Below are 23,828 nucleotides of genomic sequence, written 5' to 3'. Positions count from 1 at the left end.
CTGTCTGATACAAGCCGCAGCATGAGCTGTGCTATACAGACTGCCCACTCCTGCTCAGGTTCGGAGCTGGCGTTAACAGCGTGTCTGCAGCCAAAAGGCCTCTTTGAATGTCAGAAGTCTGGCACAGGCTCAGAGCTTTGGGGGATCTGCTCACACACGGGTATCCAGCAGGACCCGTGTCAAGGTAAAATTGAAATCATAAGCAAACACAAGCTATGAAGCTGAGCAGAAGGGTTTTCATTGAATCACAGCATGGTTTGGGTTGGAAGGGAGTTTAAATCCCATCCAGCTCCAACCCCTGCCACAGGCAGGGACCCCTTCCACTGGAGCAGCTGCTCCAAGCCCCTGTGTCCAACCTGGCCTTGAGCACTGCCAGGGATGGGGCAGCCACAGCTTCTCTGGGCACCCTGTGCCAGCGCCTCAGCACCCTCATAATGAAGATTATTTTCCCCTAATAATTAATCTAAATCTCCCATCTTTCACCTTAAAATCATTCCCCTTGTCCTGTCCCTACAGGCCCTTGTCCCAAGCCCCTCTCCAGGTTTCCTGTAGCCCCCTTAGGCACTGGAGCTGCTCTAAGGTCTCCCCTGATTTTCTAACCCAGGAATCACTACCATAAGGGCACCCAGGGGCTGAGTTTGGCTCCTGCTCTGGGTTGGCTGACACACAACACCAGAGCCACTCGTGCTACCCCAGCAGTACACTAAGTACAGTTTGGGAACACCAGTGTCAAGTCATTGCATTCCAACAGCTTCAAAGAGCCCAGCTGACTTTTCCATCCTCCACACTGTTTATTTACTAGAGAGTGACTAATCCATTTTACCTGCAAGGCAGAAAAGCCTCTTTCTTTACTGTGAGGGTGCTGAGGCACTGGAATGGGTTGCCCAGGGAGGTTGTGAATGCTCCGTCCCTGGCAGTGTTCAAGGCCAGGTTGGATGAAGCCTTGGGTGACATGGTTTAGTGTGAGGTGTCCCTGCCCATGGCAAGGGGGTTGGAACTGGATGATCTTAAGGTGCTTTCCAACCCAACCCAGTCTATGGTTCTATGACCAAAGACAGAACTGAAAGTTCTATTTGAAGCAAAACTACTGATTGTAAACACAGCGAGAAAGGGCAAAGATCAAACAGGATTGCTTCTTGTAAGTGTTTTCCCCCTTTTCCTCCCAATCCCCTGACCATAAGGCAATAAAAGGTTTCACCAAAGGGAAACTGGAAGCTCAGCAGCCTCCCTTCGAAAGTATACTCAGGCTACAGATGGTTTCAAAAGTCACTTCAGAGAGTCTGCCCTTTGACTAAAAGGCCTTGTGACCTCCCATTCATGCCAGTGGCACTGCAGTAAATCATAGGAATGAGTAATAGCAATGTTTGCAATTCAGTCATCATTTGACAAGCTGCCTGACAGGAGATCTATCCTATGTATTACCCTGTCACGATAACCAATGGCGATACAGAGCAAGCATCCAGCTCACCTTTATGGTTAGAAATGAAACAAGCCCAGGCAAAATTCCCCTCACGGGTTGTTTCTTCCTTATTGCCTTCTAGGAAGGTGATTTCCAGAATGATGCAGCTCAATATCCTGAGATAATAGCTTCTAATAGCTTATATTTAATAGCTTCTAATATCCTGAGAGCCACAGGCTCTAACGCTTCCCTATGTGGATTCCTGGAAGGATGCAGCTGCTGCAAGAAGTATCCAGTCTCAGCAATGGAAAAACTGAAGCTCCATGTGGAAGATCCATTGCACTCCTCAATAAATTGTTGCAGGGAGCATGCACCCGGAATGCTTGAGATGTGTCGCTATTCCTAGCTTGTATCCATCAAGCTTTAAGTCCCAAATACTTGTTCTTGCCTTCTTATTCTTCTTAAAGAATACTTATTCTTTACCTTGTTCTTGCCTTCTCTCTGCTAAATTTAAACATCTTTGATTCCATTTCTGCAAGTTCATGTAGCTGAAATACCCCTTTGGTTCCATTTGGATTAGGAATGCTGGAGATACATCCCCTGGAGGACAGGCAGGGCACAGGTTCAAAGATGGCTTTGTCTCATACACAGACACATATCTGTGTGCTGGCAGGGATTGTCCTGTCCTGCAGCTGGGATATGTCCCAGTGCCTCCTTGTACACAGCATCTGGGTGATTTGGGAAGGAGCTTGGATAACTGTAGTGGCCTACGTGGGCTGTGTGAGTGCTGCAGAACTCTGGGGTATACGGTGCAACAACATGAGTGGGTACAGTCAAAGCTGTTGTCTGTCCGTACTGGAGGACAGAAAGAGCTCAGGAGGTAATTCCTTCCTGGACCTTCATCCCTGCCATCATCAGGTGGGGAAGGCTGTGAGTGCATAGATGCTGCTTTGGCTTTTCATGCCGTTATTCCCTCTTTTCCCTTGCTCTGTCTCTCAAAAACCCTAGAGAAAGTCCTGTTCAAGAGACAGCAGGAGGGGCAGCAGAACCCAGTCACAGCACAGAGCAGAAGCCTTGGGAAAAGGGTTAAAAAGGAAAGAGGAAGAGGAGAAGGCTGCGTGGAGACCTCAGAGCAGCTTCCAGTGTCTGAAGGGGGCCTATAGGGATGCTGGTGAGGGACTCTTCATTAGGGACTGTAGTGATAGGACAAAGGGTAACGGGTTCAAACTTAAACAGGGAAGTTCAGGTTAGATATAAAGATGAAGTTCTTCCCTGGGAGGGTGCTGAGGCACTGGCACAGGGTGCCCAGAGAAGCTGTGGCTGCCCCATCCCTGGCAGTGCTCAAGGCCAGGTTGGACACAGGGGCTTGGAGCAGCTGCTCCAGTGGAAGGGGTCCCTGCCCATGGCAGGGTTGGAACTGGATCAGCTTTAAGCTCCCTTCATCCCAACCCATTCTATGATAAGTGAGACAGACCTAGCTCACCGAATGTACCTTCTTATTAAAGTAGTTACAGACCTTTCCTCCACTTTGCCACCATTTCAGCATAGGTTGCATGGAACCACAATCACTTCAGCTATTCTGAGCACAAGGGACTCCAGGAAATGAAAACTCACCAGGTGCAAAGGACCAGGGCTGAATGTGGGAATCTGGGAGGAGGCTTTGCCGGTGACAGAGCCGCAGCTCCTGCCTTATCTCCCTGCAGGGAGCAGAGGAAAGCTCAAGCAACAGCAACCACAATGAGGACAGTGGCAAAATGCGAGTCTTGTTTCAATCCCCATCACTGGCCAGCAGTAATTCCAGCTGACAGAGCTCTCTTCCAGCCGATATCTTGCAGATCTGGAATTTCCCCCATGAAATGGGGGGATACCTGCAAAGGGCAGTGAATGGCTCCAAGAGCATCCAGTTTCAGCAGCCCTGAATGCCTTCGCTCTGGTCACTGATATCCACAGATGGCTGATCCCAGTCTACAGCCATTCTCACTGACCAAAACAGCCCTGTTGTTGTCTATGCCCCTGCTCTCTGTCCGTGCCTGTCTCTAGCTCCTAGTGATGCTGAGTTCATGAGCCATCCAGTACAGAGGCTGCCTTTGTGTTGTGCATGTGTACAGTGCCATGGGCTATGAGCCATCCTGGTACTGCGTCTCCTATAAATAGCTCACCCCATGGATAACCTGCAGCCTCTAAAAGTCACAGGTCTTGAAGATAAGCCCTTATATAAAACAAAATGAGAAGCAAACACACACTGGGGGTGAAGGCAAAAGCACTGAAGGAATAGAGTATAATAAAGAATACAGCCTCGGTACACTCACAAGCAGCAGAGGAAACCAGTGCCAAGGGGCCCAAGGAGCAAGTATTATGTATAACCTGCACACAGACATAATGTGACAACTGCTGAGCCACGGGGTTTGGTTTTTACAGGCAGCATCCAAGCTCTGTGCATGCAGATCCAGCACCGCTAGCAAAAGTAACCCAAAAGGATAAGGATCCATCCAAATAACCTGAAAAAGCACTCACATTCAGCCCTTCCTTTACATATTTTGGCTACAGAACATAGGCAGAGAGCATTTTACCCTTCCACAACATGCAGCATGCCCATTTCATCTTTCACATTTCACTTTAATAACAGGGGAGTGGAGCGAGCTCGACTGACGGGCTGGTTCCCAGGGAAACATGAGCAACTTATTTCTCTTAAATAGCAGGCACAAATGTTTCCTGTGCTCAACCTGCAGCCTACTGTGACATTCAGATCTCTGGGATGTAATCCCTAAAGGACAGAAGGTGTTTGCCTGGAGCTGAGGTGGGGATGGAGAAAGGCAGCAGCACCCGAAGCGCTCCTGTGGAAGCAGATCCTTTGTCCTCATTCCCAAAGAAGAAGCAAAACAAATGGAAGGGGGGAATTGGGAATAGAAAGACATCAAAACGTTAGTCAAAGAGGGGGTTGGCTGCTCGGTGTTGCTGGGACACAGTAAGAGTGTATTAGCAGCCACACTGCTCGAGCCCATGGAAGCAGCTTTGGTGGGTGTATATAAGGGTGGGAAGGGACCTGGAGAAGAAGATGCAGGACAAAGCTGAGCATCCCCATAAGGTGCTCTCTGATAGCATTCAGGGCACCTCAAAACTAGAGGTTACCTACAGAGACCTGTGGAGAATGTGTTCCTGCTGCATGTGGCCAAGGATGCTATTCCCCACTCCCATCACATGCCATGAGCTGTGGTGGCTTTGGTGGCTAAACTCATTTGGTTTCCTGCAGTTTCAAGTGAATAAGATGAAGGAGATGACAGAGAACACCAGTGGCCACGAGCAGATCAAACATATAGCATTGCATCTCTCCCTGCCTCCTCTATATTCATCTCAAGGGATATCTTGAGCCTGATGGGATTTGTCTACTTAGTAAATCCCAGCAGATCTCTCTTCCATTTGCCCATTTACCTTTGGAACCTTCTTGTATCCACAATATCCTTCAGCAAGAAGTTTATAGCTCAGCTACCCATTGCATGAGGACCCACCTCCATGGGTTTGCTTGGTGTCCCTATCCCCCTAACGTCATTTACTGGCCCCTAGTGACGAGACACTGGACATCTTTGCCACCACATCCCTGGTTTTCCAGACCTCCTTTATGCACTCCTTCAGTATCTAGGCCCACATTCTGCTTCCACCTATCTCATCTGAGCCAATATTCAAGTGGGGTTTAGGTGATAATTCGGCCTCAGGACAATTTCCATCCCTCCTCACGCCATTTGTTCTTTTGTTAAATAGAAAAGAAACTTAAAACTTCGATTTTCCTCAGTTGCTTTAGGATTCAGAAGCAAAGACAAAGGGAATGCTGCAGCACTTCTGTGTGCCAAAGCTTCCAGGTGCCCAATGTCCTGTTACTGAACAAACAGCCTGCAAACACCATCCCTGCCTTTGCTCTGCCAGCTGAAACCACAGGTCGCTCTGCACCCAGCCACCACCATGGAGCAGAGCCTTACAAGGAGGTGATATTCAAGGAGCAAAATGCTCCTTCCATCCTATAAAGGGCACCTAAACCAGACCTGGGGTTCTTTACTGCATTGATGGGGGTTTTTTGTTCACCAAGGAACGTTTTGTATGAAAAGGGCTCTGTCCATGCAAGTGACTCAGCTCAACAAACAGCATCAGTGATTCATCACTCCCAAGTATCCCAGCAGTGGCTGGTGACCTGTGTGCAGCTACGTCTCTTCCTCATCCACGTTCAGCCTTAACAAATGACATCAGGAACGTGATTCAGCCAGTAGGACCATGGGCTGCAAGTCTGCTGTTTGGATGCTTATTGCTGATTTCCATTCCCCAGCCAGGTTTTTCTCCCCTGTTAACTCCCCATGCAAAGACAGGCTCTTGCTGCGCATCTGAATGGTGCCCAGCACAGTGGGATCTCTAAGCTGGGCTGTAATTCAACCACCAAAGTGCCTGGATTCACTCAAACAGAGTTCAAACCATGTCCCTGAATTTCTATGGATACACATTAATAAAAAGGTTCCCAAAAGAAAATCAAATGGACAACCATTGAAGGTAAAGGACGATTCCTGATGGGATTACTTGCTCGCAGGTACACATCCTGGGGCATACATCCCAGTTGCACGTCCTTGGTCATTACGTATCCTGAGTCATATATCCCAGTCCAGCCCCAAATGGAAACTTCTTAGCAGGTCATTAAACCAAGACTAAATAGAAGGTGAGGCAGATTAATGTGACCTGAGAAATTATAAGAGTCCATTCAAAAAGCCATTGCTCTTCTCTGCATTCAAGCCAAATGCCCAACTATTCAAACACCGAAATACTCAATGGCTCTCCAAGCCCTAATGTTTCAGCTTTGTTGGAATCTTGCAGACCATTTCCACATAAAGCTGTGCCAGTTGTGATCCTACACAACTTAAACATAAAGCTTCAAACCCAAGAGCTTCTTTTGGATGAAACAAGCACATTATATCCAGTTGTCTTCCTAAAAACAAGAGGGGTTTAGTGACGGCCACTGGACTTCAAGGCTGCTGTGATATTCCTGCTACCGAAGCGTTGTACAAGCCACAGAACAGATCTGATGTGGAAAGGTGCTTAATTCATGTACAATTATTCCCTATTCCTGTCCAGATAATGGAATTAATCTCACCAGAGTCCATCTCACAGCAATAGCCCAGCCTTGTGGACCAGAAGCCTACTACAATCCTACCCAAACACTGCCAGGTTTCTTATCTCCCAACATCCCTTTCCCCCCTCTGCCACTCAGTCCTATCAGTGTTTATACAGTTGCAAAGGCAGAAAAATGCTATGTAAGTGCAGAAATAGGTGTAGCATTAAACTGCTTTTCAGCTTGAAGGCCCCTAAAAGCCAGTGAAAGATCAGCTCCCTCTTGCGCGTAGTTCAGCCTACAGAGCCACGGTTCTCGGTTACCTTCTACTCGGTGATGGAGCTGGATCAGACCCGGTCCCTTTAAATCCCTCTGCTGCGCTTGCACAAGTGGAAAACAGCTCCTATGGAAAAAAAAGAGAAGGAGAAGAAATCCTTTCTGTTTGCCAAGCCGTGTGTAGAGATGATGAATCACTGAATGGCAGCCACGTGGCAGCAAAAGTAGCAGGAAGTGTCTCGCGTTTGACCTTTATTTATAGTAGCAAGAGCATTTCGCAGCATATAGTAACAAGGATCTAATTGTCCTTGCTCACCAAGAGCCATCGGATCAATGGCCTGCATAATATGGTTATTCCATTAAAAGAAAACAGTAATATCTGGGTAATGGTTTCTGCCTGGAGGAGCTTGGAGGAAGCCCTTTCAGCCGCTGCTGGTGCGTGTTTGGGAGGCAGAGGACTTTGTTGAATGGTGATAGGGCAACAGGGAATGGTTTTAAGATGAAAAAGGGGAGACTGAGCTGAGCTCTTAGGCAGAAGCTGTTCCCTGGGAGGGTGCTGAGGCGCTGGCACAGGGTGCCCAGAGAAGCTGTGGCTGCCCCATCCCTGGCAGTGCTCAAGGCCAGGTTGGACAAAGGGGCTTGGAGCAGCTGCTCCAGTGGAAGGTGTCCCTGTCCATGGAACTGGATGAGCTTTAAGCTCCCTTCCAATACAAACCAGGCTGGGATTCTGTGATTCTTTGAAGGTTTCCCTCTGGTAACCCAGTGAAATGGGGAACTCGAAATGAAGGCTGTTGACTCATCTCTTGCCACATGTCTCTTGTTCAATCTATGCCCCTGTTTCACAGAATGCAGCTGTGAGTTCAGGAAGCAGCAAAGGGCTGGACCCTGTCCTTGTTGTACACAGGCTATTTGATAGATATGCTTGTATTTTACATCACATCTGACAGCATTACTTGAAGACAAAGCACCTTGGGGCTCTTGTCCAGTGGGGAGCTTGGACATGTGTTAAATGATGCCTGATTGTTCCTTCTATGCAAGAGTACAGTTTGGTACCTTTTCAGATTAAGAGCAAAGTCATAGTATCATAGAATAGTTAGGGTTGGAAAGGACCTTAAGATCACCCAGTTCCAACCCCCTGCCATGGGCAGGGACACCTCACACTAAACCATGGCACCCAAGGCTCTGTCCAACCTGGCCACCAGATGTGGTGAGTTCACAGCTCCCTGCATTAGGAGTAGGGTCTTTATTTCCCCCCATCCTCTTTGCCCCTGGACTGTGGGGTAGTGCCACACTAGGGAGTTAAATCTGCTCTCAGAAAGGTCTGACACAGTGGAAGGAGGAGACCTGCATGGCCATGGGTAAGGGTGAGGGTGAGAAACATGACTGAGGTGTTCTCTATGTAAAGTCAATGCTGCCCAAGCAGTGGGCAAGTCCCCATTCTTCTAGCATGGGCATCTAAGAGCCACACATTGGGTCACACAACAAGGTATGGAGAGCTGCATGTTGGAACACATCAGAAGCACCCCAGCACATCCAGCCACGTGCCACCATCCTGGGCATCCCTCCTTCTCCTTCACCTTATTTTAATTAAGGCTCTTCTAATCACATAGAGGCCTCCATTCTGCTTTAGGCATCACTCAGGGATGCAGGAGCAACACCTTCTGCCACTGGGTCTCCCTGTCCGGTCAGACCAACTCATCAAGATACTGGATGCCTGATGGTCAAATGCCACTGATTCCTGAGTTAGTTGTTGGCCACTCCCAGAGGTGGCATTTAGCCTTTAATCACACTGTCCTGCATGGATTCCATTGTTCCTCTCAGATTCCTTTGGGGCTCTTCACTTCTCCTCCTGCTTTGTCTGATTTCAAACCATGCTGATGCCCATATCTGGTTCTCCAGGACAAAGCTGGACCCTTGCAGAGCTCCAACCACTGCCCATCACACTCATCTCTTCCCTGGAAATGCCCTCCCCATGTCCTCAGCAGTGCATTGGAAGGAGTCACCCTGCACGTCTGACACACTCCCGTCTGCCTCCAAACAAGCCCCAGCATCATCTGGATCTCACCCAGCTTGTCTGAGGGCTCCATCTATGACTCCATGACAGGCCCACACCACAACTGCATTCTTGGAAAGGGAGCACGCAGCCTGACGTTGGGATCCTGCCACAACCACGCTTGACATCACCTTTCCCCACGTCCACACTGACACGCAAGAGGTTGTGAAAGCCTCTTTGGCACGTTCCAATGGCTGGGGAGGGGACTGCTCTGCAAAGCCAGGCATGTGAGGAGCAGATGTGTCATGTCTCCAGAAGAGCAGGGTCAGAGGACAGTACAGTCTGCTTAGCACAGCATCCAATGTGGAGCCACAAAGCAAAACAAGCAAGGAAATGAAAGCCATAGTTCCATAGGGATGGAAGCAAAGGATCAGGTGCAGAGCTGGCTTGGCAGCACCAGGATGTGGTCCAAAGACACCCCTGGCTGTCTGCATGGGGGATTGCTATCCATTACACAATCCCTCTTCCCTGCAGGACTCCAGGAAGCAGCTGGGAGCAGAGTCCCCCCTCAGCCCACATAGTGCAAGCAGAGCCAAGCTCCGTATGGACTCCATCCTCAACTGACTTTGGCATCCCTGCAGGAGGTGAGTCCTGGGGCTGGTTCCAGACCTCTGCAGCTGTGGACACCGCAATGACTCTTACTTCTGGTGGTAACTGTGGTCATGCCACAAGCAGGGCAGTCTGGATGCCAGCATTCAAAGGGCCAGGAAACGACGCCTCTGACATCCACCTGAGGTGTTTCAAGGACAAGGGACATTGCCAGCTCACACCTTGTCATTGGGAGTGTCCTGATCTCTGTATCCCATCCTTGCAGTTGCTCAACTAAAGGGAAACCCCAGGTTTTATGATGTCACTTCCACACCAGAATCCCTTGAATTTACCAGCCTCCAGCCTGGTGGAGTGTGAAGGACTGGCTTACACATGTGTGAGCTGGTTTTGCTCAGAGTTTCCCTGCTATTCCTCAAGGAACACATGCATTTGAAGCAGGAACGTTTGTTGTTTCCACAGGGTAGGCTTCTGGCTAGCTAAGGGGGTGCTTCATTAACAGGGAATGTTAATATCTGCTTCTATAAAGCAGTAGGATCTCAGAGGGTTCGGAGGCTAACAGAGGATCTGGAGCGCAGTTATCATCAGGTCTCTGCTCTGCTGAGCAATATCCAAAGGAGAGAAGGGCTCAGCCTGGCTCTCAGATGGGGAGAGCTACTATGGGCCCCATAGAGGAGGCAAAAGGGAGACAACCCTGCAGCTTCCTTCCTCCAGCCATAGGTAAAGGCTGTGCATCCTTTCCTAACACATTCAGGCTCACCCTGCAGGGACAGGAAAAGAAGGGCAACAAGAATGAGCAGTTCAATATACAACAGAGCGGATAATGCCCAGTGATTCCACATGGATTTGTGCCTTGTGATCCCACTGTGGTACAAGTTGACTGCAGGCTTTGTAGCTATGACTCTTCTGCCATGAAAAGTGGACAAACACTTCAAGAGGGGTTGAAGTAGAGAAGGTCACAGATAATCCCATACACACACAGTGTGCTCACAGAAATTATCCCTTTAGGAGAGCAAGATGAAGCTCTCTCCATGGAAGCCATCCGCGGATACAAGCTCAGTAGAGTGGGGGAGGCAGGAGCAGGGGTAGAAAGCCATAACCCTTAGCCAGGAGTGACAGGTTCTTCAGGTTTAGGATAAGGTTACACCCAAGAGATGGGATGGATAGCATGACACAGTCATGTTTCTTAACACCACCCCATCCCAGGCCTGCTTCACACTGTGCAGACCCAGCCAGGCTGCTTGGGGATCTTCCAGACAAGCGTTTTTCCCATCAGAATGTGCAGCTTTGTGGAATATGGAACATTCCACACAAAACACATTGCACTTGGTGACCCTCTGATGGAGCACAGGCAGGGAGAGGTTTCCAAGACACGTTTCCATCAGGAACCTGACTGCCAGTCTATGTGATGGTGCGAGGAGCTCCTTACAAACCAACTTGTCCATACTTCCAGGGAGCCAGGTCTGTAGGTTTGCCATCAGGATCCCAGGTTGATGATTTGTCTTGGGTGCCATGGTCTAATGTGAGGTGTCCCTGCCCATGGCATGGGGTTAGAACTGGTTCCTTTAAGGTCCTTTCCAACCCAAACCATTGATGATTCTATGATTCAATGAGCTTAAAGCTTCTGCAGAGTCTCTCCTATAGCTCCTAGTCAAATACTGGGATAAGCTGAGCAGCTCATGGCCCTGGGCACATCCAATCCCTACTCACATTATCACTGCTGGACTGTCCTTTGTGGAGCTCCACAACAGCCCAAGGAGCCATCCACCCGAATGACCTCAATAGACCTAAATCTGTTTGGATTGCTTGAGGTTCCTTTTACCCCTAGAAATCCCTGCAGCCACCATCTGGAACCAGCACAGAGAGCAGCTTGAAAGCTGGCTCCAATCACAGCAGCTCCAGTCCTCATTGCTGTGCCCTGGGGCCCACGTTTGAGTCTGGAAGCACTCGGATTTGGCACAGCTTCAGACAAAACTCTTAGGAGATTTCCATTTGGAAGGGGAAAACCATATTTCTGCAGCCAGTGGGGACATAAACGAAATTGAACCTTCCAAGAAACTTCTGGTGCTGGCTACATTCATGCTCTGACAGCCGAGAACCCTTCAAATGCATCTGCTAGCCATGCCTTGGGACATGTATCTTCCACGTGTCTCTTCCCTTGAGACATATGACCCCACCAAAGCTACATTTCTAATATGCTATAAATCCATATATAGCATATATGGGCCAAGGATTAGCAATTCTGGTCACAGTTTAGTGCATACATATGAAGCATAGGTGAGGGGACAGAGACCCACAACCATGAGCTGTGGGAAGCCCAAGATCCCATCTCAGTCTCCCCTGTTCTGGCAGGTTCAAGCCATTCCCCTTGGCCTGTCCCTACAGGCCCTTGTCCCAAGCCCCTCTCCAGCTTTCTTGTTGGCATTTCCTTTGCTTTGGAGAGCATGTTCAATAACATCATCCTGCAGAGCTGGAAGCTGAACCAGGCACATCAACCCCCCCCCTACAGAACAGTTATGGCCATACAGCTCAGTTATGTCTGATATCCCGAGCTGACTCTTCAGGAATCAGGGATTCCCAAAGGAAGAAGGAGACCAGCTCCCTGCACCAGACAAACAACAGACTTTATCCTGATGTGGAGACTGGCAAAGGCTTTTCCTGGCCTTGGAAGAGCATTTGCTGCCAATGGGTTTTGCATCTGTAGATTAAACCACAGAGGATTCATGTTGCCTTGCAGCTCGAGCATGCTCAGAGCTTCTCTCATAGGATAAAGTTGGTGCCTCAAAAGAGTAGAAGTGAATGGAGATGGGACAAAGGAGTGGAACAGAATCCACAAGAGCCAGGCCTGCTCCTCCTGCTGCTGTTGCTGGAGGGGATGGAATTGCCAACAGAGCTGTCACTTTCCTGCTTTTTCCCCCTCCAAATCACTTGGTTGCTGTGCCGGATAAGAGCTCATGCTTGAATGGGCTGGTGACCCAGTTTAAGAGGCCCAGGAGGGACACAGCAACGTTTCAGATGTGAGGTTAATCAGAACAAGAGAACAATCAAAACCAGTAAAGGAGCATTAAAGGAATAATGGGACACGAGGTGAAAGTCGCTGTTTTGGGATGACAACCTGGAAGCTGTGACTACTGTGGGTTACTCACTGTCATGTATTCTGCTTTTGTGAATGGATGGGGGAATACTGAGCAGTGATGGTATTATGGCTGTGTTATGTCTATATCCATCTCTAAACCAAACCCAGGGTGGTTGTGGCTACTCACTGGAGAGGGAGTCAGGGACCCTTCCCATTCTCCCCCTGGGAAATGCCCTTCACAGTCATTGCTCCCACTGCAAGACAACCCACAGAAACCCCCAAACAAAGCCAATTACTCTGTTTCAGCCCCTCCTTGCAACCAAGGGCCTTACAGTTCAGCTATCTATATGGCCAGCCACATCTGTTGAGTGTAAGTACTTTCTCAAGGGTTTCGACCTTCCCATCTTACTCTGTAAAAGCTTTTTCATTACAAAAGGTCAGAGAGATCCTTCACACCCCTTGAACAAGCTACACGTGATCTAATTGACTTGGACCACCTCCGTAGGACCAAAGCCACCCTCTCCAGGAAGCAGTTTCTGGTGTCCATGGTATGTGTTGGCATATGGGCATGGCAGATGGTGTAAGACATGCTGGGATAGTGCTAGAAGAGACCCTATAGGTTGGACAGAGCCAGTCTACGACTTGAATGCTTTAAGCCATGATGGCCTAAAACAAGGCAGCAAGGTATATGGAATGAAGTCACATACAGCCAGGACAGCCTCAGTGGCTACATCTGCTACTGGAACATCAACCCCCAGCCTGGCTACCCCAGAGGTCCTGGCAATGCACACACATGGGGCACGTATATGTTCTGCAGTGCACCTACATACCATTACTTGTGCTGTCACCATGTGGAGTGGAGCTATACCTCATCTGCTAAACAGTTGGGCATCTGCTCCTCACCTCTTCTACAAGGCAAACCATTCCCTCCCGCATAGCCTCAGCCTATCCTCTGAGCTTGGGCAGCCTTTAGATTCCATACCTGACTTTGGTATGGCCAAAAGTAATGGAAATTAATCCCAATTGAAAGTCTTTGCATGCAAGTATGAAATACCTACCACAAAGCACCATTTCTACCTACTTCTGTATTCATATTCACCCTTTGCTGAAGCCTTTCTGCTGCCTTCTATATAGGACCTGTTAAGCTTTATATCATGTCACCATAAGCCCAGAGGTTCAGGTAAAGGTTTGGAAGGGTCAGGAGGGAAACCCTCATATTTGGATTGGCTTTGGTTAGTTAGACCAGTAGCTGAGGATGCTGAATGCTTCCGAAGACCTTCTGGGTCAACAGAAGGAGCAGAATACACAGCCCAGCAAGACCCATCCCCTTCATGCCATGGATGAGAGAGCAGTCACATATTGTGGGGCTGCCTTGGGAGGCTTTTCCTGGCAGGTATCATCAAATGCACCATAGAATAGTTAAGAGCAAGAGTATGTCTCTTTGCCCAAAGGCACTTATGAAGCAGCTGATGAAAATGGAAGTGACTGAAGGAGGCCAAATGGTACCATCTGCCTTGGCAGAGCCTGGCAGGACATGGGGTGGTGCAGTCTGGCTTCTCCTACGATGTGAAAACAAACCCTTCTCTAGTCTCGTGACAGAAAACAAGGGGAAATGAGCATCCTTCAGCTCTGTTTCAGTCCAGCTGGATTTGAGAGGTCTCAATATCCAGTTCTTTTGCAACCCTGGATAGGTGTGCACATGAACACAGATACACACATATACACACACAACCACACACAGATGCCTGTGGTGTTCAGATCTCACTTAGGCACCAAAGCAGAGCACAGATTTTGAGCACAGTGCATAGCAAAGGTGAGAACTGCAAACCATGACAGCCTTTGGACCACATTTCAGAGCAAATCAGAGCCCTTCCCACCCTCCACAGGCCTCTCTTGTCAACCTGGCTTCTTGGTTTGGTACCTAATTGGGTATAAGGAAGAAATTGTTTACTGTGAGGGTGCTGAGGCACTGGAATGGGTTGCCCAGGGAGGTTGTGAATGCTCCATCCCTGGCAGTGTTCAAGGCCAGGTTGGATGAAGCCTTGGGTGCCATGGTTTAGTGTGAGGTGTCCCTGCACATGGCAGGGGCTTGGAACTGGATGATCTTAAGGTCCTTTACAACCCTAACTATTCTATGACTCTATTCTATGATTCTAAGTGGATCTTTTGCAACCATTCAGCCTACAGAGCATTGGCCAAGCAGAACAACTAAACCAGAGTAAAATCTAGAGACCAGTTCCAAGTGCTGCCCAGTTGTGGCTTCCCTGATGATGCTCTAATGGATGGACTTGGTCATCTTAAAGACCTTTTCCAACCTAGCTGATTCTGTGATGCTCATAGGCAGCACAGAGGCTTGCTGTCCCCAAGGGGGGACACCAAGGACTGAGACAAATGCTTCTTCCCCTCCAAATTCCAGCCCCACCTCAAGCCTTCAGACCCTCGGCTGGGAATGTGTGAGAGCTGTCACAACAACCAGGCTCTGCATGGGGAAACTCAACTGCCCGGAGCATCCCTGGCTCTTTCTTTGCCTCCATAGGTCACCCATTGGTAGCTGAAGGGAATGAGCTAAGCAGGTCACCAAGTTGAGCTGGGCTAGCATGGACCACAGCACAGTTCATGGAATCATAGAATCAACTCAGTTGGAAAAGACCTTCAAGATCAAGTCCAACCTTTACCCCAGCACTGCCAAGGCCACCGCTAACCCATGGCACTACCAGCTCGCTTTGGTCACATCCATAAATGAGGGGGGCAATTTCTATCCCTGCTCTTTCCCCCATATTCCCCACTGAGTAACCAGTTTTCCAAGGAGACCAGCGCTTACCTTCTTGACCACAAGGCCTGTTTGAAGACACTTGAAGCCAGAGATCACCACAAGCTGCCTTAAAGCCCATCTCCCTTGCTCATGGCATTGTGCAAACACCAACGTGCTCTGTGTCCGGTTCACAGCACCAAGTCCTTGCAGATAAACCTGCTGCAGGTATTGCTGCTTCATCCTTCCCCACCCATCACCACACACTGCAACCGCCTCAACCTCTTATTGCAACCAGCACAGCTTTCAAACCAGTCACATTTGCTGTTGCTTTCATAGGATCATGGAATCAAACAGGTTGGAAAAGCCCTTTAAGCTCATCCAGTCCAACCATTCCCAGCACTGCCAAGGCCGGCACTAACCCTGTTCCAATGCCTGAGCACCCTATGGGGAAGGAATTGTTCCTCAGCTCCATCTAAACCTGCCCTGGTGCAGCTTGAGGCTGCTTTGTTGGTGTTTACCAGCTCCCTGCATCTCTGCCCGACTGTACAGGCAGTAGACAGAGAGGAGATGGCATGGATAGAACTGGAGGTGGGCAATGGGAAAGGATGTGTATTTATGATGCACTAGTGCTTAGGCACTCAGGCTAAGCAAACAGAAGGGCATGAACGTGCCTTCAGGTCCCAGAGGTATCTTTGGGTCTGATGTGCCTGATGCTTCTGGTCCACACAAGGCTGAGGATGAAGGCAACAACCTCTTCTCTTGCAGGCCTCAGCTATAAAACAAGCACATGCTCAAAACTACAAACAGAGGAATCACAAAGCTGGGTCTAAGCCTTGCTGAGATCACTCTTGTGGATGAGGGTCAGGAACACACTGAAATGCTCATCACAGCCAGCCTTGCTGCAGGTGACCAAACACTCGTATAGACACACTGAAACCTATCGATGCTGTGGTTGCTCCCACTGAGCCCAGAGGGTCCCACTGGAAGGGATCCATGGCTGGTCTGCAAAGTCAGGCTTAACAAGCACTTTGACATGGCATTAGAAGGTTTGGAGAGCATGGTGAGCATGGAATATGAAGCACACAGGGATGGAGAAGTCATTTTAGATGTGCTGTTTGTGGAGGGGACTTACCCCCTACCTGCACAAAGCCTCTGCAGTAATTCGTCATGTTCACAGGAGGAGCTGGGACCTAAAGAGTCCTGGGGGTCCTAACCTACCATCAATATGCAGGTAGAAAACATGGGGGCCTTCAGAACAGCCATCCAAGTCCATTCATCCCAATGACTTGTCTTCGGCCATGGCCAAGGGTCAGTGTGTACACGAGAGAGTCAGAATGCAGCAAATACCTTTTACTTCCCAAAACACCCAGTCAGCTTCCAACAATGTGTGGCTTCCTGTGCCACAGGGGGTGTTTTCATACTTAATTATCCACAGGGAATTTTTCTCCCATGAATTTATCTGGTTGCTTTATGAACCCCCCATCAATTTTCACCATCTCCAACATCCTGTTGCAAGGATTAATTATACAGTGGGAAAAGAAACACCACCTCTTGTTTGCTTTGGACTTGCAGTTTCTGGTTTCACCTGATATCCTGTAATCCTTGGACAGATATGGACGGCAAACACACTTGCTCTGTCCACCCTTCCCATACCACTCTGTGATTCATATCCCTCTGTCATCACCCTTTTCATATGTCTCCCTTCCAGCCTGATGACTCCTCATCTACCCAATGATATGGGAGCCACTACAGAGCATCTTGGTGTCCTGAGTCTTTCCCAGCTTTACATTCACTCGCCTTTAGAGGCCAGGGATCCATGGTCCAGACACTCCCTAAAAGAGACCACAAGAAGCTGAGGCCCCTTCCCATGAAGTGTGTATCCCATATGGGATATGGTTGCTCCAAGCCCCTGTGTCCAACCTGGCCTTGAGCACTGCCAGGGATGGGGCAGCCACAGCTTCTCTGGGCACCCTGTGCCAGCGCCTCAGCACCCTCCCAGGGAACAGCTTCTGCCTAAGAGCTCAGCTCAGTCTCCCCTCTCTTGGGCAGGTTCAAGCCATTCCCCTTGGCCTGTCCCTACAGGCCCTTGTCCCAAGCCCCTCTCCAGCTTTCCTGCAGCCCCTTTAGGCACTGGAGCTGCTCTGGGCTCTCCCCTTCAGGAGCCTTCTCTTGTCCAGGCTGCCCCAGCCCAGCTCTCTCAGCCTGGCTCCAGAGCAGAGCACAGCTGCTCCAGCCCTCACAGCAGCTCCATGGCCTCCTCTGGCCTCTCTCCAGCAGCTCCACGTCCCTCTTGTGCTGCTGCCCCAGAGCTGGAGCAGGGCTGCAGGGGGGGTCTCCCCAGAGCACAGCAGAGGGGCAGGATCCCCTCCCTGAGCTGCTGCTCACGCTCTGGGGGTGCAGCCCAGCACACAGGGGGGTTCTGGGCTCAAGCGCTCACTGAAGCTGGATCATGGGGAGCTGCTCCTCACCCAGCACCCCAAGTGCAGCTCCTCAGGCTGCTTTCAATCCATTCTCCACCCAAGCTGTTCCTGTGCCACTGTAGGTGCAGGACCCTCCTGTGGATGGATGCTGGCACAGCAGGCAGAGCTCTCTGAGCAGTGGTACCCTCCGTGAGCCTCTCCCTGCTCCCTTCCTGCCTGTGTCACACAGGAGCTGTGGAGCTGCAGGTCCCACACTGCTGTGGAGTGATGGGCAGGGCACAGCTCATCTCACCCGTGCTTCATCCCTATCTGCCCCATGCCTGCCGAGTCAGCAGAGACAGGATCCAGCCCCAGAGGGCCAGGCTCATTCTGCAGACAGTGACACACAAGGAACCTCTCACAGCCAAGGCAGGAGGCCCTTGGGAAGTGCTGCTGAGTGTGTTAATCCTTGGGAAGCCTGGGAGAGTGGGAAGCACAAGAGGAATTGTGGAGCATCTTCTGCCTCTGAGCAATGAAATCACAAACCTGCAGGGCCGGTGTGAGAGCATCACACCCCTCTCATGGATCCCAGCCTGGTTTGGGTTGGAAGGGACCTTAAAGCTCATCCAGCTCCAACCCCTGCCACAGGCAGGGACCTCTTCCACTGGAGCAGCTGCTCCAAGCCCCATCCAGGGCTCATCTCCCTGCTGCTTTGTCATCGGAACATCCAAAGAGGTGATAAGAGCACAGAGCGTGTTCAAGGGCATCCAACACCAGCAGCCCTTCCTATGAACACAGCTAAGCCCTTAGGAGACTCAAACTGAACTACAGCATCACCAGCAGGTCCTGTTTGAGAGCAGTAGGTGCTGGCTGCCAATAGCATGCCTTGCGAACAGCCATCTGCCTCCCTAGCACCTCTGCCTCCTTCCTAGGCCTGTTTGGGATATCCATTTGAACCAGACTCAGTTCTGTTCATAACACGACTCCAGCAAAAGGGATGTTTAAATTAGAGACACTTCCTAAGTCCAAGTTCATTCATATTCATGTTCATACAAACCCCTTAAGGCCAGGACTCAAGTATATATGGTCAGAGACCATCTGTAGACACCAACATGAATGGAATGAGTATAAAGAAGAAAAAGGATAAGTCTGGGTCTTCCCAAACCTTCAATTTCATAGCCATCACAGCACTGTGAATCATAGAACCCTCAAATCCCAGGTTGGAAGGGACCCCAAGGATCATCTGGTCCCACCTTTCTAGGCCTAGACTGGATGTCCCAGTGCCCCGTGCAGCCCAGTCTTAACAGTGTCCAGTGCTGGAGAATCACCACTTTGCTGGGGAGATTATTCCAATAGTTGTTCTCATTGGGATACATTTTCCTCTTGTATCCACTTGGAATCTCCCCAGCAGTAACTTGTGGGGTATTAAGATACTTGAAGGAGAACAAGTGCTGCAGAAGGCTGCAGACACCAGGGATCAGCCATTCAGTACAGAAAGACAGCCATCAGCCACACATCCATGTAGGTACCAGATGCCAAGGGCAGTGGATGAGACCCGAAGCTGTGCAGAGGGGTAGGAAGGATGCAGCACACAAAGCATCAGCAGGACTTTGACACGACAGATTCCAGGGGCTGGGATAAGATGAATGTGAGCAGGAGGGGACAAATCCACTGTGTCAGCACACGCAGTGGTGTCCTCAGGCTTCAAGAAAAGACACCAAGTCAGCACAGGAGGAACGAATTAGCTATGCTGGGCACAACCCAAAAGCCTTGAGGTCTTGTCAGACACGAGCCAAGGTTTTAGTGAAGACATGAGCTGGGCCTTGGCATGGAGCATGCACAGAAGTGGCGATCGCATAGAGCTGGAAAGGGAATCGGAGCCAAGGGAGAGTTGTTTCAGATGGGAGAGATTAAAACGTGTTTGGGAAACAGAAGCCAGTGGAAGGGTAAGCAAAAAGAGAGCCAAAGCAGAAGGGAGCATCAGGTGATGGAGCGAGGAGGATGGAGGGGACAGTCCAGGCAGGAAAGGGGCTGCTAAAGGGAAAGGAACTAATGTGTTCTTTGCCAAAGTCTCTTTGGAAGAGAACAGAGAGCTCCTGTTCGGAGCCAAAGCAGGGAGGAGGAGAGGATGAAGGGGGAAGTCAGCTTTAACATGAGGTATCCCATAGCAAGAGAGCAGAGGAGGGGAAGTGGAGGCTGGAAGGGATGTCCCTGTGATGAGCTGCAGGGAGCCAGGCACTGAGGAGAGGATGTGCTGTGTCCCTTTTCAACCACAGTCCACACCATGCCCCAGCCCAGGGCCACTTCCAGCCAAGGAATTCCTTATGCAATGTATTCCCAGGTAGCAGTACGAGTCCTGCCACCAGAACTTGCAATAACAGGGGGGGTGGAGGGCTCATTATGTTCTGTGACAGTATTGTGGCTTTCAAGCAATAGCCCAGAAAGCCAATGTTTGCATTGGCTTGGGTGTGAAGTCAGGTCGTGATGCAAGCAGGTAAAAACTGGGGCTTGAAAAACTGGCATTGCAGTTGTGGATCATAGAACCATGGAATGCTGGGGTGGATGAGACCTTCAGGATCATCTGGTCCAACCTTTCCAGGCACAGCATGATCTTGACTAGGGCCCAACCCAGTCTTAACAGTGTCTAACACTGGGGAGATCATTCCAATGGCTGATTGCTCTCATTGGGAAAATGTTCCCCTTGTGCCCAGTTGGAATTTCCCCAGGAGCAACTTGTGCCCATCACCCCTTGTATATTGCATTGGTACCCCTATCTTGATAGGATCGGGAGACTCGTGGCAAGTAGCCATGACATTACTGCCTATCCATCAACCATGGATAGGCTGGGTGTCTATCCATGGATATCTGTGGATAAGTAGCCATGACATTACTGCCTATCCATCAGCGCATACAAAACCTCATTCAGACCAGAACCGTTGTACCCAGGCAGGTCACACACCCAAAGCCAAGCATCAGCACAGAGCTGCCCCATGAGGACACTGTCCCCAAGGCCAGCACCAGCTATGACATGGCCACCCTCTAGTGGCCACCACTCCTCTCCCAGTGACCCCCATCTACATGAGCATCCATGGCTTGTTCCTCCTTGGTAAGAGATGAACTCAGGCACACAAAGAAACCATTGTGGAGCATCCTGCTCCCCACTGCCAACCATTTGCAGCTGGATTGCAAGGAGTTCACCAACTGGGTGTTAGAACGTAGTAGAAAACATAGAGATCAAGGTGCCCACAATGATCACATCACATCACTGCAGTCCAATGCAATATCATAGGGCTGGAGCAGATCTGCTCTGGAGCCAGGCTGAGAGAGCTGGGCTGGGGCAGCCTGGACAAAAGAAGGCTCAGAACAAGCTACTCAGGAACAAGAGCTCCTGTCCTTCCTTTCCTTGGGATAATGACCATATAAAACATTACATCTCTCTCACTGTGGTCTGTGAGGGCATCTTGGGCAGCCCATGGAACCATATCCAAGGCTTCACATCACAATGAATGCTGGTCTCCAGGATACCACGACGGGTGCCTGGTGGGGTGCAAGTGGAGAACTGCTGGGTTGGGACCATAATCTAAAACCAATCAACCAGGAAAAGAAGTGTCAATGTGTTTAAACACAATACCCTGCAGTGATGCTAAAGAACAAACCCATGCTGCTTCTGTGCGAGCAGGCGAAGGAGAACCGGAACCCGGAATGGGAAGTGGAAAGGAAGCGAATGACCCAATGGGTGGGCAAGGAACCCACATTTCTTTCATCATGCAGGATTAGGTCCTGTTCAGAACCCTGTGGGGTTTGATCCCTCCTTCACCAGCAGTTTCCTTAGCCACAAGTTATGGCAGAGGGCAGCCCAGCCATCCCTGTGGTCACCGTTCTGTTCTCACCCTAATAGCAAACAAGTGACTGAAACACAACCAAAGCAAGGAAGGTGAAGGGATCATCTCCTGGATTCCCTGAGATTAAGTGTTCATCCTTCCAGCTTCACTTGATGAACCCTGGTCCTGGAGCTGTATGAGACACAGACTGGGTAGTCCTCATCCACACACTCCAGTTTCTAGACCTCTCTTGTGTCCTCCCACAGTTATTAAAGTACCTACCTGGCTGATCCTCATAGGAATGTCATTCCACACCTCTTTGCTGCTCTGCTCTGGACAGCTCCAGCTCCTCTGGTTACAGGAACTCTACCCATGGTGCAGCACGGAGCCATTGTGACGTTTTCTGTGTTCTAAATTCCATGCTCTGAGTTCCAGGCACCCACCCGTGCTGGAGACTGCATGTCCCAAGAGTCAATGTATGTGAGCAGGAGAGGGATGGAGGAGACTCAGGGGCTGGGAACATGCCTCTGATGGAGAGACAAGGAGGATGGGGATGGAGAGGCTCAAACCATCCTCCCTCCAGCCCCCATGACCTCATTGGAAGGGGTAAATGAGTGTGGTCACGTCTCCATTGCAATGAGACAGGCCTACAGCAAGATATCAAGGACTTGTCAGGAGCTTGGGGAGTTACTGACAGTGCAGGGGAGGGTAGGAAAGTGCTTGGGCACACACAGGGATGCTCAGGGACACGCGTGTGATGCAACACAAGCTGTGGTGAGCATCCAGTGTGAGCTTATGGCAGTAGAAGTGGCTTACTTATCCAAGAGGAATGGAAAAGCAAGAGAGGTCAATTCCTGTGTTCTTCCTTGGGAAAACCCCTCTGGATATCAGCTTTCACCTTCCCTTCTCCATGATGCTGTACTTGGGACAAGCACAATCACAGTGAGCCCTTGGCTGTGCCAAGTGATGGGGGCACGGGGATGGGCTTGTCCCTTGGATGAGCAGGGCTGTTTCTATCCTTCATCCCCTCACCAGGAGCTGTTGCTGATCTTCCCTGATCACATCCCCTTTGCCTTCTGGGCTGATGAAGCTGATTTGGGATCACGTGTTGCTTAGCAACCTTCATTATCCCTGACAACATCCAAGTTTACTCCGGCTGTCAAAAGGAACCAGAGTGAAACATTTCCTCCCCCCGCAAGCTCTGACATAGAGAACTTACATCTACTGCTGTCCTCTCAGCACACAGATATCATAAGGATAGCCCATGGTCCTTGTCTTTCCCCTCCATCATTGTCCAAAGTCCTTTTGTCTCTACCAGAGCAGGTCCCAGATCTCATCTGTGCTCAGTGCAGCGAACAGAGATGCAGCCAACACCAGGCTCACCTGATGGGTGAAAAGAGGCTTTGGACCAGGGAGCAGCATCTCTCTTCTGGGCTGCTTCCAACTTACACATGGCTGTGGGATGTTCAGAGCCACTGATTCCAACAACACCATACACAAACCCATCCTATAGGGAGGATGTTACCTGCCATACCTCTTGCTGATAGTTGTTGCACCATAGCAAGCCAAAAGTGCATTCAGGCATTGGTATCTCCTGGGACAACACACAAAGGGATGCAGCTTGTGAGTGAGCTGGGAGATCATCCTCCATGCAATGACAGTATGGACCATGATAGGGAGGAAAGAGCCTCTTGCTGATGTGTCAGCATGTCAATGATTCCTCTCCTTTAGGACCTGCGGTGGTAAATGTCTTTTTGCATCAGGAGTGGGGTTCAATTCATAGATGCCAACCCCAGTAGCATTAGATGTCTACTCTCTACCCGGAATCTAGGGGAAGGACTCAACTACCTAAATGTAGCCATCTATTTCCCACCCTTGGGTATCCTTGGGTATCTATTCCTCTCTGGAAATGCATCCTGTGCATCCTATGCCATACCTGCCAACCCTTGCAGATGTCCTGGGCATTGAGGAGCATCTCTCAATAGACCTGAAGTGTTTCCACTGGAACAACTGAATTTAGCCAGAGGTGTCCAAGGGCCTGTTATGGTTCACAAAGGTTTAATCAAGAGACCCTAGAGAGCTGTTCACCTCCATAGAAAGTGCCTATACGTGGTCAGGTGAATTACCTATAGATGTCATTGCCTATATTGGCAAGAGACACGATGTGGTTGCTAAAACATAGACGTTCGGTGTTACCTGAGACCTGCTGTGGTGTTTGGGACATCCCATAGGGATGTGGCACAGGGTCTTCAAGGATGGAGATATGGCCATGGAACTAGTGGATGGAGGGTTATGTAAACCAGAGATATGCCACTAAGGAGACCCTGGGCATCTAAATCAGAACTGGGAACCTGTGTTTAGGCAACTGACCCATTGCCCAAGTGTCTCTATGAGTCCAGAGGTGCATCCATCCCATAGAGAGC

The sequence above is a fragment of the Melopsittacus undulatus genome, chromosome 7 (genome assembly GCF_012275295.1).
Source record: "Melopsittacus undulatus isolate bMelUnd1 chromosome 7, bMelUnd1.mat.Z, whole genome shotgun sequence".
In the NCBI taxonomy this organism is placed as follows: Eukaryota; Metazoa; Chordata; class Aves; order Psittaciformes; family Psittaculidae; genus Melopsittacus; species Melopsittacus undulatus.
Note: the sequence above shows the minus strand (reverse complement) of the source record.